The sequence below is a fragment of the Mastomys coucha genome, unplaced genomic scaffold (assembly GCF_008632895.1).
Source record: "Mastomys coucha isolate ucsf_1 unplaced genomic scaffold, UCSF_Mcou_1 pScaffold12, whole genome shotgun sequence".
Classification (NCBI taxonomy): domain Eukaryota; kingdom Metazoa; phylum Chordata; class Mammalia; order Rodentia; family Muridae; genus Mastomys; species Mastomys coucha.
Genome location: NW_022196894.1, coordinates 76,443,083 through 76,457,045, shown reverse-complemented (window position 1 = coordinate 76,457,045; position 13,963 = coordinate 76,443,083). Strand labels below are relative to the sequence as shown.

The 13,963-nt window shown below is 37.2% G+C and overlaps 1 long non-coding RNA gene across 2 annotated transcripts in view; it reads right to left on the bottom strand.

Annotated features, from left to right (window-relative positions):
* Positions 1-13,963, bottom strand: part of LOC116086511 — a 43,777-nt gene that overhangs the window by 10,862 nt on the left and 18,952 nt on the right. Inside the window, exon 4 of one of the 2 annotated variants that reach the window (XR_004116967.1) lies at positions 4,436-4,456. The exons of the other annotated variant lie outside the window; for it this stretch is intronic. This is a non-coding gene — a long non-coding RNA (uncharacterized LOC116086511). Of the gene's footprint in view, positions 1-4,435; positions 4,457-13,963 lie in introns of those variants that run through there. 2 annotated transcript variants of the gene reach the window in all.

Genomic DNA, 13,963 nt, shown 5'->3' with positions numbered 1-13,963 from the left:
AAGCCTTAGTTGGAAAAGCTGGGTGCCTCCAGTTTATGATGCAAGCTGGCATGATTTCTCACAGCCTATTACAGCCTATTGTGCTTTGCCACATAGCTGATGCTGATTGGGACCAGGGAAATTATTTAACCCACAAGGGCTGGGGGCTGGAGAGAGAATAGATAATTAGGAGTAAGTATGTAGAGAATATAAGTAAGTAGATATAGAAGTAAGATGTAGGAGATAGGAGTAAGTATGTAGATATAGAAGTAAGATGTAGGAGATAGGAGTAAGTGTGTAGAGATAGAAGTAAGATGTAGGAATAGAAATAAGATGTATGCAAGAATAGGAGTAAGTAAGATGTAAAGATAGAAGTAAGATGTAAGGATAGAAGTAAGATGTAAGAATAAGAATAGAAGTAAGATGTATGTAGTAAGATGTAGGGAATAGGAGTAAGTAGGAAATAGGAGTAAGTAAGAAGAAAATAGAAAGATGTAACCATTAAGATGTAAAAAGAAGATATAGAAGAATATGAAAGAAGCTAGCTAGAGAAGAAGTAAAAATGAAGGTTCCTGATTAAACTGCATGGAGAAGAGCTCCTGTTTGCCTCCTTACATCACGGAATATCTTGGTTTGTCCACCAATGGTAATTGAGTGTTTTGCTGGATATAGTAGTCTAGGATGGCATTTGTGTTCTCTTAGGGTCGGTATGACATCAGCCCAGGATCTTCTGGCTTTCATAGTCTCTGGTGTATTGTAATTCTGATAGATCTGCCTTCATATGTTACTTGGCCTTTTTTCCCTCACTGCTTTTAATATTTTTTCTTTGTTTTGTGCATTTTGTGGTTTGATTATTATGTGACAGAAGGAATTTCTGTTCTGGTCCAATCTATTTGGAGTTCTGTAGGCTCTTGTATGTTCATGGGCATCTCTTTCTTTAGGTTAGGGAAGTTTTCTTCTATAATTTTGTTGAAGATATTTCCTGACCCATTAAGTTGGAAATCTTCACTCTCTTCCATACCTATTATCCTTAGGTTTGGTTTTCTCATTGTGTCCTGGATTTCCTGGACGTTTTGGGTTAGGATCTTTTACCGTTTTGTATTTTCTTTGACTATTTTGTCAATGTTTTCTATGGTATCTTTTGCACCTGAGATTCTCTCTTCTATCTCTTGTATTCTGTTGTTGATGCTTGCATCTATGGCTCCTGACTTTTCTCCTAGGTGTTCTATCTCCAAAGTTGCCTCCCTTTATCTTAAATTTTTTCTTAATTGTTTCTACTTCCATTTTTAGATACTGGATAGTTTTGTTCAATTCCTTCACCTGTTTGGTTTTGCTTTCCTGTAATTCTTTAAGGGATTGTTGTGTTTCCTCTTTAAGGCCTTGTACATTTTTACCTGTATTCTCCTGTATTTCTTTAAGGGAGTTTTTTATGTTCTTCTTAAGTTCATCTATAGCCATCATGAGATATGATTTCAGATTCAAATCTTGCTTTTCCAGTGTGTTGGGGCATCCAGGACTTGCTGTGGTAGGAGTACTGGGTTCTGATTATTCCAAGTAGTCTTGGTTTCTGTTAATAAGATTCTTGCATTTGCCTTTTGCCTTCTGTTAATCTCTGGTGTTAGATGTTCTTGCTGTCTCTGGCTGGAGCTTATTCTTCCTGTTGGTCTGTAAGCCTGTGTCAGCATTCCTGGGAGATCAGCTCTCCCCAGGTAAGTACTGTGTGCAGAGGGCTATGGATCAGCTGTCCCTCCTGGGTGCAGATGGATGAATAACCCAGTCCCAGTTGCTCTTCAGCTTCTGTGGCCTGTGCCTCCTGGCTGGACCTGCTAGAGTCCCAGGGTCAGAGTACTCTCTGGAGATCTGCTCTCCCCTGGCAGGAAAGGTACACAGAGGACTATGGATCAGGTGCACCTCCTGGTTGTAGATGGAGGTAGAAAGTATCCTGTCCCAGCTGCCCTGCTTTTTCTGCAGCCTGTGCCTCCCAGCTGGTCTCCACCAGCTGGAGTTCTTTGAAAATGTGTAACTGATAGATTCTTAGGCACACTAATCAAAAGAGAGATGAATCAGGTTAGAATAACCAGATATAAACAAGAAGAAAACTAAATGAAACCACACAACTACAAAGAATAGATATATTGTAAATAACAAAGTAGAAAACACAGAAGAATGGGACATTGGTCTGGGTTTACACAGTGTATCAAATTTTAACCATGGTAATGAAAAAAATCTTGACAAACATACAAAAAAATAGGTGGAATCAGTAATAGAAATTCAGAAAACCTATATTAAAACCCATTATTTATTTCTAACAAACTAAAGTACTAGTTTGATTTTTCTTAAAATATTTCTCCATACATCTACATAAAGAAGCCAGAAATATACATTGGATTGAAGAAAGCATCTTCAACAAATAAAGTAATTCAAACTGGATGGCTGTATGTAGAAGAATCCAATAGATCCATACTTATGACCCTGATAAAACTCAAATCCAAAAGGATCAAAGAAATTAACATAAAACAAGATACAATGGACCAATTATAATATACAGCAGGGAATAAATTTGAACTCATGCATAGGAGAAGGTATCCTGAGCAGACATCATTAGCACAGACAAAATTTTCAGCAAATAATTAGTTGGACATCACAAAACTTAAAAGCTTCCATTCTGCAAAGGATATTGTCATTCAGAAATATGTAAATACTACAAATGGTGAAAGATTTTTATGATATAAGGCTGATAATAACAAAAATATATAAAGTATTCAGAACAGTAGATATCAAGAAAATAATGGCATAATTTAAAAGTGATGTACAATTAAACAGAGAGTTTTCAAAAGAAGGATCTCAAATGGCTGAGAGACATTTAAAGAAATATTCAGACGGGTGGTGTTGGCACACGCCTTTAATCCCACCTTGGGAGGCAGAGGCAGGTGGATTTCTGAGTTCAAGACCAGCCTGGTCTACAGAGTGAGTTCCAGGACAGCTAGAGCTATACAGAGAAACCCTGTCTCGAAAAAAAAAAAAAAACAAAAACAAACAAAAAAAAAGAAATATTCAATATCATTAAATGTTAGGGAAATGAAAATCAAAATTATCTTGAAATGGCATCTTATATCTCTCAGAATGGCCAACATCAATAAAACAGGTAATGCCTCATGCTGGCAAGGATGTGAAGTAAGGAAACATTCCTAGTGGGAGTGCAACCTTGTACAGCCAAAATGGAAATCAATATGGCAGGTCTTCAGAAAGATGAGAATCAGTAAATCTCAAGATCCAGCTATAACTTCTAGACATAAACCCAAATAAACTTCATTCTACCATAAAGACACTTGTTCAACAATATTTATTGCTGTTCTATTCAGTACAGCCTGAAATTGGAAACAACCTAGATGTCCCTCAATAACTGATTAAAATAATGTAGTAAATTTAGAAAATAGACAACCACCCAGCCCTTAAAACGATGAAATTATGAAATTACCAGGGAAATAGATAAACTATAAAAAATAAATCATGATTAATGTATCCTAGATTCAGAAAGACAAATATGGGTATGCATTCACTTATGTGGGTATTTGCTTTAAGTCAATGATAATCAAGCTACAATACATAGAACCACAAAGGTCAGGCATAGAGAATGTACTAGGTAGATAGATACCATTAGGAAAGGCAGAACCTGGTGAGAGGGAGAGAACCTGGTCCAGCTGAGAGCCCCTGAGCGGGATGGTGAGTGTCGCAGCTTGGATCTACTGCCTCTGGAGAATAACCACCAGGAGCCCAAAGCAGGAACTCGTTTTAATGTATCAATCTTCTCTTTATAAAGGGCTAAGAGAAGAGGTAGTTTTCTGCTGAGGCGAGATGTAAGGGGAGGGGAAGGTTGTGGAAGGGTATGAAGTGATTGACAGAGCCAACAAAGTTAATCTAGTCAGCAGCAGCTAGGCAAAGGCAGGCTTAAGCAGGTTGTGCTGAGTCACTCCAGTACGAAAGTGACTGAGACAGTTTACAAAACTAGAGCCAGGCTTGGGTTTGTCCTCAAGGCCCAAACCAGAGCCAAATATGGCCCAACATCTCCCCCTTTTGTTTTCATGCTCCATGACCTGTTTTCATTGGTCAAATGGAGAGCTAGGGAGGGTCCTCATATTCTGAGGGCCAATTGTATGTTGACCTTGGATCTCAGGAAACAAGCCTTTGATATGAGCCTGGATCTGATGAAGCCTGATTGCCTTTATAAGTAAACCCAGCCCCTCTGTGAGAGAGAAAAGGAGAATGAGGAAGAGACCAAGGAGGGGAAGTAGGTAGGGCAGGAAGCCATGGAGGCCAGTCCACAGTGGGTTGTCTTGAAACTCTCTCCTCCTCATTTCTAAGTCTTCTTGGATCGTTGAATCTCCACCCCCATCAATCTTTTGCAGGATCTTCATTGTTGTTGACAGGGGGAATCTTCAGGGTTTTTTTTTTGTTGATTTCTGGATTCATTGTGGTGCTGGAACAAGAAGTTCAAGTGAGAAGGAAGAGAACAGAAACCAAGGACTGTGTAGGAACTACAGAAGAGTCAGCAAAAATTAAAGGCCAGTTAAAGGTTAGTCTGAAAACCTAATACAGTAGTAACTTCCTAAAATATATAAATATATGAAAGCAATCTAAATGATATATCCAAATTATGGATTGTCTAGTTAGTCTTTATATAACTATGATAAAATACCAAGTCCAAAATCAAGTTAAGGAGGAAAGGGTTTATTTGGCTTATATGTCCACATTGTTGTCCATTGTTGAAGGAAGTCTTCATAGAAAGTCAAACTAGACATCTACCTAGAGGCAGGTGCTGATGTCAGAGGCCCATGGAAGAGTGCTTCTTAGTGGCTTGTTCTCCATGGCTTGCTCAAACTCTTATAGAATGCTTGACCTCCTGCCTAGGAGTAGGGCTTAGACTTCTCACAGCAATCACTAATTAATAAAATGCCCTACAGTCCTGTCCTATAACCTGATCATATTGAGGCATTTTCTCAATTGATACTTTCTTGTGTCCAGCTAGCTGTCTAGCTGTGTCAAGTTGACATAAAACTAGCCAGCACATTGGAGGAGACTGAGCCCCAACTGGACATTTCTTATCACCTGTCTTCACAAAGGAAGTGTTTGTTCTGCTATAATTTATCAACTTCTTTTTGACCTGGTGTAAGCATTGAAGCCTTAAATACAATGCCCAGTGACACCCTTCCTCCATTAAGGACAAACCTCCTAATAGTGCCACTCCCTATGGTTCAATGGGTGCTGTTCTTATTCAAACCATCACATGCTAATCTCTGCTTTCCACAGGCTTGTAACTGTATTATGCAATGAAAATGCATTCAGTCTAACTTCAAAAGTCCCCATTGTGTATCTGAGACTTAACATTGTTTTAAAGTCCAAAATCTCTTCTAAAACTCATGACAGTCTCTTAACTGCAATCCCTCTATAATCAAAATTGAAAAGCAAATCATATAATTCCAACCTACAAGCCAAAAGGAGGGAAAAGGAGGAAAATGGGAACAGGCAAACTACAAACTCTGAATATCCATGACTGATGTCAAAGATCTCTTCTCTTCAAGTCTCCATATCCTTTCAACTTTGTTGACTGCAGCATAGTCTCTCTCTTTCTTTAGGGTTGGTGCCACAACCAGTTGGCAGCTCTTTTGGCACAACTGTTCTTATCCAAAAATTATGGTATCTCCAACATCTTGGAGTCTCCTCTAATAAAACTCAGACTTCTCACACACAGCTTTGTACATTGTCTTTCTGGGCCTTGATGTAGGAGCCCACACTCCTGACATACCCCTGACATCAGTATCTTTTCTTAGCCATGGTAGGAAATTGTGCAACCCCCTTTTTGTATCCTTGACTATCAAGCCAGAACACCATGGGCCAAGCTGTCAAGTTCTGCTTACTGGTGCTGAAGCATGGCTCCCTCCTTGGTTCAAGTAAATTTTTTACCAGCTTTCTGGTTTTGATGGGTTTTGTTTGTTTTTTTTTTTTTTTTTTTTTTTTTTTTGTTTTGTTTTGTTTTATTTTGTTTTTACTTTGTTTTCTTTTTGTTTTCCACTGCCTAAGTTTGGCAATTCTGGAACTTGCTCTGTAGACCAAGATAGCCTCAAACTCAGAGATCTGCATGTCTCCTAATGTCTGAAATCAAAGGTGTGCAACACCACACTTTTCATACTCTATTTTCATAAACTGGAATTTTCCCTGGGTGGGGTCTTGCTCTAAGATTACTACATCCTTTATTTTTATTTAGGATCTGGCTTTCCTTAAATTTTTTTTCTGGTGCTCATTTTCTCCTCAAACCATCTATTTTATACTTTTCCTTACTCAGCTTGCTCCTTTTCATTATAGATCTGTAGATCTGTACAATGCTAGTCAGTAAGAACCACACAGTAGAGTCAATATTAGCAGGTCTGGAAATCTCCTCTGCCAAACTTGTTAATCCATAACTTTAATTTAGCTTCAGGCAGATTCTTTTGGACAAGGGCAGAAAGCAGTCATATTCTTCTTCAAATATCAAAAGAACAGTCTTTAGGCCACATATTAATATTATTCTCCCTTGAAGCCTTTTGAGCCAGTCCCCTCATGGTTCAAAACACCATGTGTTATGCTTTTAAACTGATGTGGAAAAGGCTGTGAATCTTTCTGTATCCTGTGGTTGGCATTTGACATTGGCTCAAAATAATGCTTATTTCCCAGTAAGTTAGAAGATTTATAGTCATTTTAATCCTACATGACCATCTTTTCTATATTATGGATGTTGAATAAGATAACAAATTTTTCATATATGTATTTATATGAAATATAAATTCTTATGCTATCCAAATTTTTAAAATCATTGTCATGATTCATTAATTATGATTAGAAAACTAAATTGTAACAATTTGCCAAGGTTAAAAAAATTTAAAACCATATTACTTCCTCAAATTAGTATCTCACAAGATGTGAATCATCCTGCTGTCACCATGTAGGCTAGTCTCACATTTATATAGCTCATTATGTACCGGAAGTAATGAATCTGTGAAAAAAAGTCATTTGCATTTTCATTGTGCTCTTATCATATTTAGTTCTCATTTATTGCCTTATGCACTCAGCTATAATTTTTGTTTTTACATGGTTTAAATGCCAACAACCACGTAAGTGATAAACAAGTTGGCACAAGAATATCATTTACTCTAGAAAGATATTCCTTAAAAATATCCCCTAGATGTTTAGGCAGCAGATGGTACCTAATAAGTTAAACTCCTATCACAGCCTTGAGTGAGCTATGATTAAATTTTAAATCAAATCATGTCCTCACAAGAATCTTCATATCTCATTTTATTGGCTAATTGCCTTCTGAATGGCCCAAATTTTAGAAATAATCAATGTAATTCCACATGTCTTTGCATTTTGTAAAAAATGTTCATTTGAAGCTTTCTCTTTGAGTAAAACCAACTATTTTACCATGTGTTAAACTCTGAGGCAGGAAAAAAAGATAGAAAATAACACATTTCTTTCCAGAAAAAAAAAAAGTGCAAGTGGTGGGAATGCTTTGAAACCTTGTCTTCTGTATATGATATTGGATAGGCTTGTGCTCACACACATTAGATTTATGAACAGACAGCAGCAGAGACACCTGCTTAAAATGAAGGCATAAAAGTAGAAAGGCTGGAAAGGGAAAGGGGGTTCATGGAAGTGGGGAGTATTTGGCAAGATGTAGTCGGATGAACATAACCAATTTATTCCATAGTTTCATTTATCAACGTTAAAAAAATAAAGATAATTCTTTCTCCAGTGACTGCCTAAGGGAAGAGCAGACAGAAGCCCACAAGCTGCCTCCATCTGCACAGAGGAGCTGGGAATGCTCCACAGACCTCTGTTCATTATGCCTGCCAGGGAAGAACTGGTCTCCCAGAAGTGCTGACAAAGGCTTAAAGGCCCACCAGAAGGGCAAGCTCCAGCCAGAGACAGCAAGACAAACTAATACCAGGGATAACCAGATGGCAAAAGGCAAAAATGAGAACCTTACGAACAGAAGCCAAGGCTACATGGCCTCATCAGAACCCAGGTCTCCTACAACTGCAAGTCCTGGATACACCAAGACACCAGAAAAGCAGATTTGGATATAAAATCATATATCATGATACTGATAGAGGATTTTAAGAAGGACAAAAATAACTTCCTTAAAGAAATACAGCAGAACACATGAAAATAGGTAGAAGAACTTAAAGAGAAAACACAAAAATCCCTTAAAGAATTACAGGAAAACATAGCCAAACAGATGAAGGAATTGAACAAAACCATCCAAGATGTAAAGATAGAACTAGAAACAACAAAGAAATCACAAAGGGAGGCAACCCTGGAGTTAGAAACCTAGGAAAAATATCAGGAGTCATAGATGCAAACATCACTAACAGAATACAGGAAACAGAAGAGAGAATCTCAGGTGTAGAAGATACCATAAAAACATTGACACAACAGTCAAAGAAAATACAAAAAATAAAAATATCTTATCCCAAAACATCCAGGAAATCCAGGATGCAATGAGAAGACCAAACCTAAGGACAATAGGTACAGAAGAGAGTGAAGACTTCCAACTTAAAGGGCCAGTAAATATCTTCAACAAAATTATAGAAGAAAACTTCCCTAACATAAAGAAAGAGATGCCCACAGACATACAAGAAGCCTACAGAACTCCAAATAGATTGGACCAGAACAGAAATTTCTCTTGTCACATAATCAAAACACCAAATGCACAAAACAAAGAAAGAATATTAAAAGCAGTGAGGAAAAAAGGCAAAGTAACATATAAAGGCAGGCCTATCAAAATTACACCAGACTTCTCTCCAGAGGCTATGAATGATAGGAGATCCTGGACTGATGTCATACAGACCCTAAGAGAATACAAATGCCAGCCCAGAAACCAAAGTATTCCATGACAAAACCAAACTCACATAATATCTTTCCACAAATCCAGCCCTTCAGTGGATAATAAAAGGAAAACTCCAACAAAAGGAAGGAAACTACACCCTAGAAAGAGCAAGAAAATAATCTTCTTGTAACAAACCAAAAAGTAGATAACCATATAAACATAATTACAATTGTAACAACAAAAATAACAAGAAGCAACAATCACTTTTCCTTAATAATTCTTAACATCAATGGACTAAATTCCGCAATAAAAAGACATAGACTAAAGGACTGGATATGTAAATAGGACTCAACATTTTGATGCATACAAGAAACCCACCTCAGTGACAAAGACAGACACTACTTCAGAATAAAATGCTGAAAAACAATTTTCCAAGCAAATGGTCCCAAGAATATCTAATATTCAATAAAATCGACTTTCAACCTAGTTATCAAAAAAGATCAGAAGGGACACTTCATATTCCACAAAGGTAAAATCCACCAAGATGAACTCTCAATTCTGAGCATCTATGCTCCAAATGCAAGGGCACTCACATTAATTAAAAAAAAACTAAAGCTCAAAGCACACATTGCACTTCTCACAATAATAGTGGGAGACTTCAACACCCCCACTCTCTGCAATGGACAGATCATGGAAACAGAAACTAGACAGAGAAACAGTAAAACTAACAGAAGTTATGAACCAAATAAACTTAATAGATATCTATAGAATATTTTATCCTAAAACAAAAGACTATACCTTCTTCTCAGCACTTCATAGCATCTTCTCCAAAATTGAACATATAATTGGTCACAAAACAGGCCTCAACAGATGCAAGAAGATTGACATTATCCCCTACATGCTATCAGTTCACCAGGGACTAAGGCAGATCTTCAATAACAACATAAATAATAGAAAGGCCACATATACACGGAAGCTGAACAACACTCTACTCAATGATAATTTGGTCAAGGAAGAAAGAAAGAAATTAAAGACTTTTTAAAGTTTAATGAAAATGAAACCACAACATACCCAAGCTTATGGGACACAATGAAAGCAGTGCTAAGAGGAAAACAAATAGCTCTGAGTGCTTCTAAAAAGTAACTCTAGAGAGTTTACACTAGCAGCTTGACAGCACAACTCATAGAACAAGAAGACTCCAAGAGGAGTAGAGTGCAGGGAATAATAAAACTCAGACCTGAAATCAACCAAGTAGCCAGAAAAAGAACTATACAAAGGATTGACCAAACCAGGAGCTGGTGCTTTGAGAAAATCAACAAGGTAGAGAAACACTTAGCCTAACTAACCAGAGGGCAAAGACACAGTATCCAAATCAATGAAATCAGAAATGAAAAGGGGAAAATAACAACAGAACCAGAGTATATACAAAGAATTATCAGTTCCTACCACAAAAGCTTATATTCAACGAAACTGGAAGATCTGAGTGAAAAGGACAATTTTCTATACAGATACCAAGTCCAGGTACCAAAGTTAAATCAGGATCAGATAAATGATCTAAACAGTCTCCTATTCCCTAAAGAAATAGTGCAACATTCTATAAAATCTTCGAAGGCCTAATACCAATACTCTTCAAACTATTCTACAAAGTAGAAACAGAAGGAACACTAGCTAATTCATTCTATGAAGCCACAATTACTTTGATACCTAAACCACACAAAGACCCAAGAAAGAAAGAAACTTCACACCAATTTATCTTATGAATATTGATGCGAAAAATGCTCAAAAAATTCTAGAAAATTGAATCCAAGAACACATCAAAATGATCATCCATCATAATTAAGTAGGCTTCATCCCAGGGATGCAGGGATGGTTCATTATACAGAAATCCATCAATGTAATCTAATATATAAATAAAATCAAAGAAAAAATAAAACAAGTAATCATTTCATTAGATGCTGAGAAAGCATTTGACAAAATCCAAAACCCCTTCATGATAAAAGTCTTGGAAAGATTAGGAATTCAAGGTCCATACCTAAATACAGTAAAAGAAGTGTACAGCAAACCAATAGCCAACATCAAACTAAATGGAGAAGAACTTGAAGCAATCCCACTAAAATCATGGACTAGACAAGGCTGCCCACTCTCTCCCTACCTGTTCAACATAGTACTTGAAGATCTAGCTAGGGCAATTAGAAAACAAAAGGTGGTCAAAGGGATACAAATTGGAAAGGAAGAAGTCAAATTATCACTATTTGCTGATGATATGATAGTATTCACCAGAGAACTCCTAAACCTGATAAACAACTTCAGCAAAGTGGCTGGATACAAAAATAACTCAAATTAGTGGCCTTCCTTTACTCAAAGAATAAACAGGCTGAGAAAGAAATTAGGGAAATAACACCTTTCACAATTATTACAAATAATATAAAATATCTTGGTGTGAATCTAACTAGGCAAGTGAAAGATCTATATGACAAGAACTTCAAGTCTCTGAAGAAAGAAATCAAAGACTTTCTCAGAAGGTGGAAAGTTTTCCCATGCTCATGGATTAGTAGTATTAATATAGTAAAAATGGCCATCCTGATGAAAGCAATCTACAGATTCAGTGCAATCCCCATCAAAATTCCAAATCAATTCTTCAGAGAGTTATAAAGAGAAACTTGCAAATTCATCTGGAATAACAAAAAGCCCAGGATAGAGAAAAATACTCTCATCAATGAAAGAATTTCCGGGTAATCACCATCTCTGACCTCAAGCTGTACTACAGAGCAATTGTGTTAAAAACTTCATGGTATTGGTATAGTGACAGTCAGTTAGATCAATGGAATAAAATTGAAGACCCAGAAATGAACCCATATACCTATGGTCACTTGCTCTTTGATAAAGGAGCTAAAGCCATCCAATAGAAAAAAATAAAAAAATAAAAGACAGCATTTTCAACAAATGGTGAGGATTTAACTTGCAGTTAGCATGTAAAACAATGCAAATTGATCCATTCTTATCTCCTTGTACAAAGCTCAAGTACAAATGGATCAAGGACCTCCACATAAAACCATATACACTGAAACTAATAGAAAAAAGAGAGGGGAAGAGCCTATAGCACATGGGCACAAGGGAAATTTTCCGGAACAGAACATCAATATCTTGTGCTCTAAGATCAAGAATTGAAAAATGGAACCTCTTAAAATTGCAAAGCTTCTGTAAGGCAAAGGACACTGTCAATAGGATAAAATGGCAACCAGTGGAGTGGGAAAAGATCTTTACCAACCCTATATCCAATAGAGTGTTAATATCCAAGATATACAAAGAACTCAAGAAGTTATACTCCAAAGAATCAGATAACCTTAATAAAAATGGGGTACAGAGCTAAACAAAGAATTCTAAACTGAGGAATTCTGAATGGCTGAGAAGCATCTAAAGAAATGTTCAACATCTTTAGTCATCAGGAAAGTGCAAATCAAAACAACTCAGAGATTCCACCTCATATCAGTCAGAATGGCTAAGATCAAAAACTCAAGTGACAGCAGATGTTGGCAAGGATGTAGAGAAAGAGAACACTCTTCCACTGTTGGTGGGATTGCAAGCTGTTACAACCACTCTGAAAATCAGTTTGGTGGTTCCTCAGAAAACTGCACATATTACTACCTGAGGACCCAGCTATTCTACTCCTGGGTATATACCCAGAAGATGGTCCAACATGTAATAAGGACACATGCTCCACTATGTTCATAGCAGCCTTATTTATAATAGCCAGGAACTGGAAAGAACAGATTTCCTTCAATAGTGGAATGGATTTAGAAAATGTTGTACATTTAGACAGTGGAGTACTACTCAGCTATTAAAAATGATGAACTCATGAAGTTCTTAGAAAAATGGATGGAACTAGAAAATATCATCCTGAATGAGGTAACTCAATCACAAAAGACCACGTATGGCATGCACTCACTGATAAGTGTATATTAGCCCAGAAGTTTGTAATATCCAAGGTACAATTCACAGACCACATGAAGCTCAAGAAAAAAGGACGACAACAGTATATATACTTCAGTCCTTCTTAGAAGAGGAACAAAATACTTACTGGATGAAATACAGAGACAAAATTCGTGGCAGAAACTGAAGGAAAAGCCATCCAGTGATTGTCCTACATAGGGATCCATCCCACATACAGTTACCAAACCCAGACACTATTGTGGATGCACAACAGGTTGCTTACTGACAGGAGCCTGATATAGCTGTCTCTTGAGGAGCTATGTCAGTGCCCAACTAAAACAGAAGTAGAAGCTCACAGCCATCCATTGGACTGAGCACAGGGTCCCCAATGAAGGAGCTAGAGAAAGGACCCAAGGAGCTGAAGGGGTTTGCAGCCCCTTAGGAGGAACAACATGAGGTACTCCCAGAATTAGGCTCCCAGAGTTAGGCAGGTTGAGTACTATTGCTTGAAAATGTGGAAACACAAAAACGAAGAGAGCAAAACCCATTGTTATAAGAAAAGAACTGAAATATATTTGTACTAGGCCATTCATAAATCTTCAGAGATGACTGAAAATTATTCAACAGATAAGAAAGACAAAACACTAGGTATAATTAAAGCAAGAAATAGTTCAACAACTTTCATAGAAAAGAAAGGGTAAATATGACCCTATTAAGGAAATTCTTGCAAAGTCTCATATTTACTATATTTTTGCTATGACATAAGAATGGGGGAAGTGAGTTGGGCACTGGTGGCCTGTGCCTTTAATATCAGCACTTGGGAGGTAGAGGCAGGCAGATTTCTGAGTTCGAGGCCAGCCTTATGTACCAAGTAAGTTCCAGGACAGCCAGGGCTACACAGAGAAACGCTGTCTCAAAAAAACAAAACAAAACAAAATGGGTAAAGCCAGTACTCATTCACACTAAATTTAGGAAGGAAGATGCTACAGGCATTTTATGAAGCCATCAATAATTTAACAGAAACCAAAACTATAACTATAATAATATCACTCTACCCACCTTCTTAGTACTTAACTAAGCAAAATGGCATCATAAAAACAAAACAAAAATGTCTAGATAAGAATTTAGAGCCGGGCGGTGGTGGCGCACGCCTTTAATCCTAGCACTTGGGAGGCAGAGGCAGGCGGATTT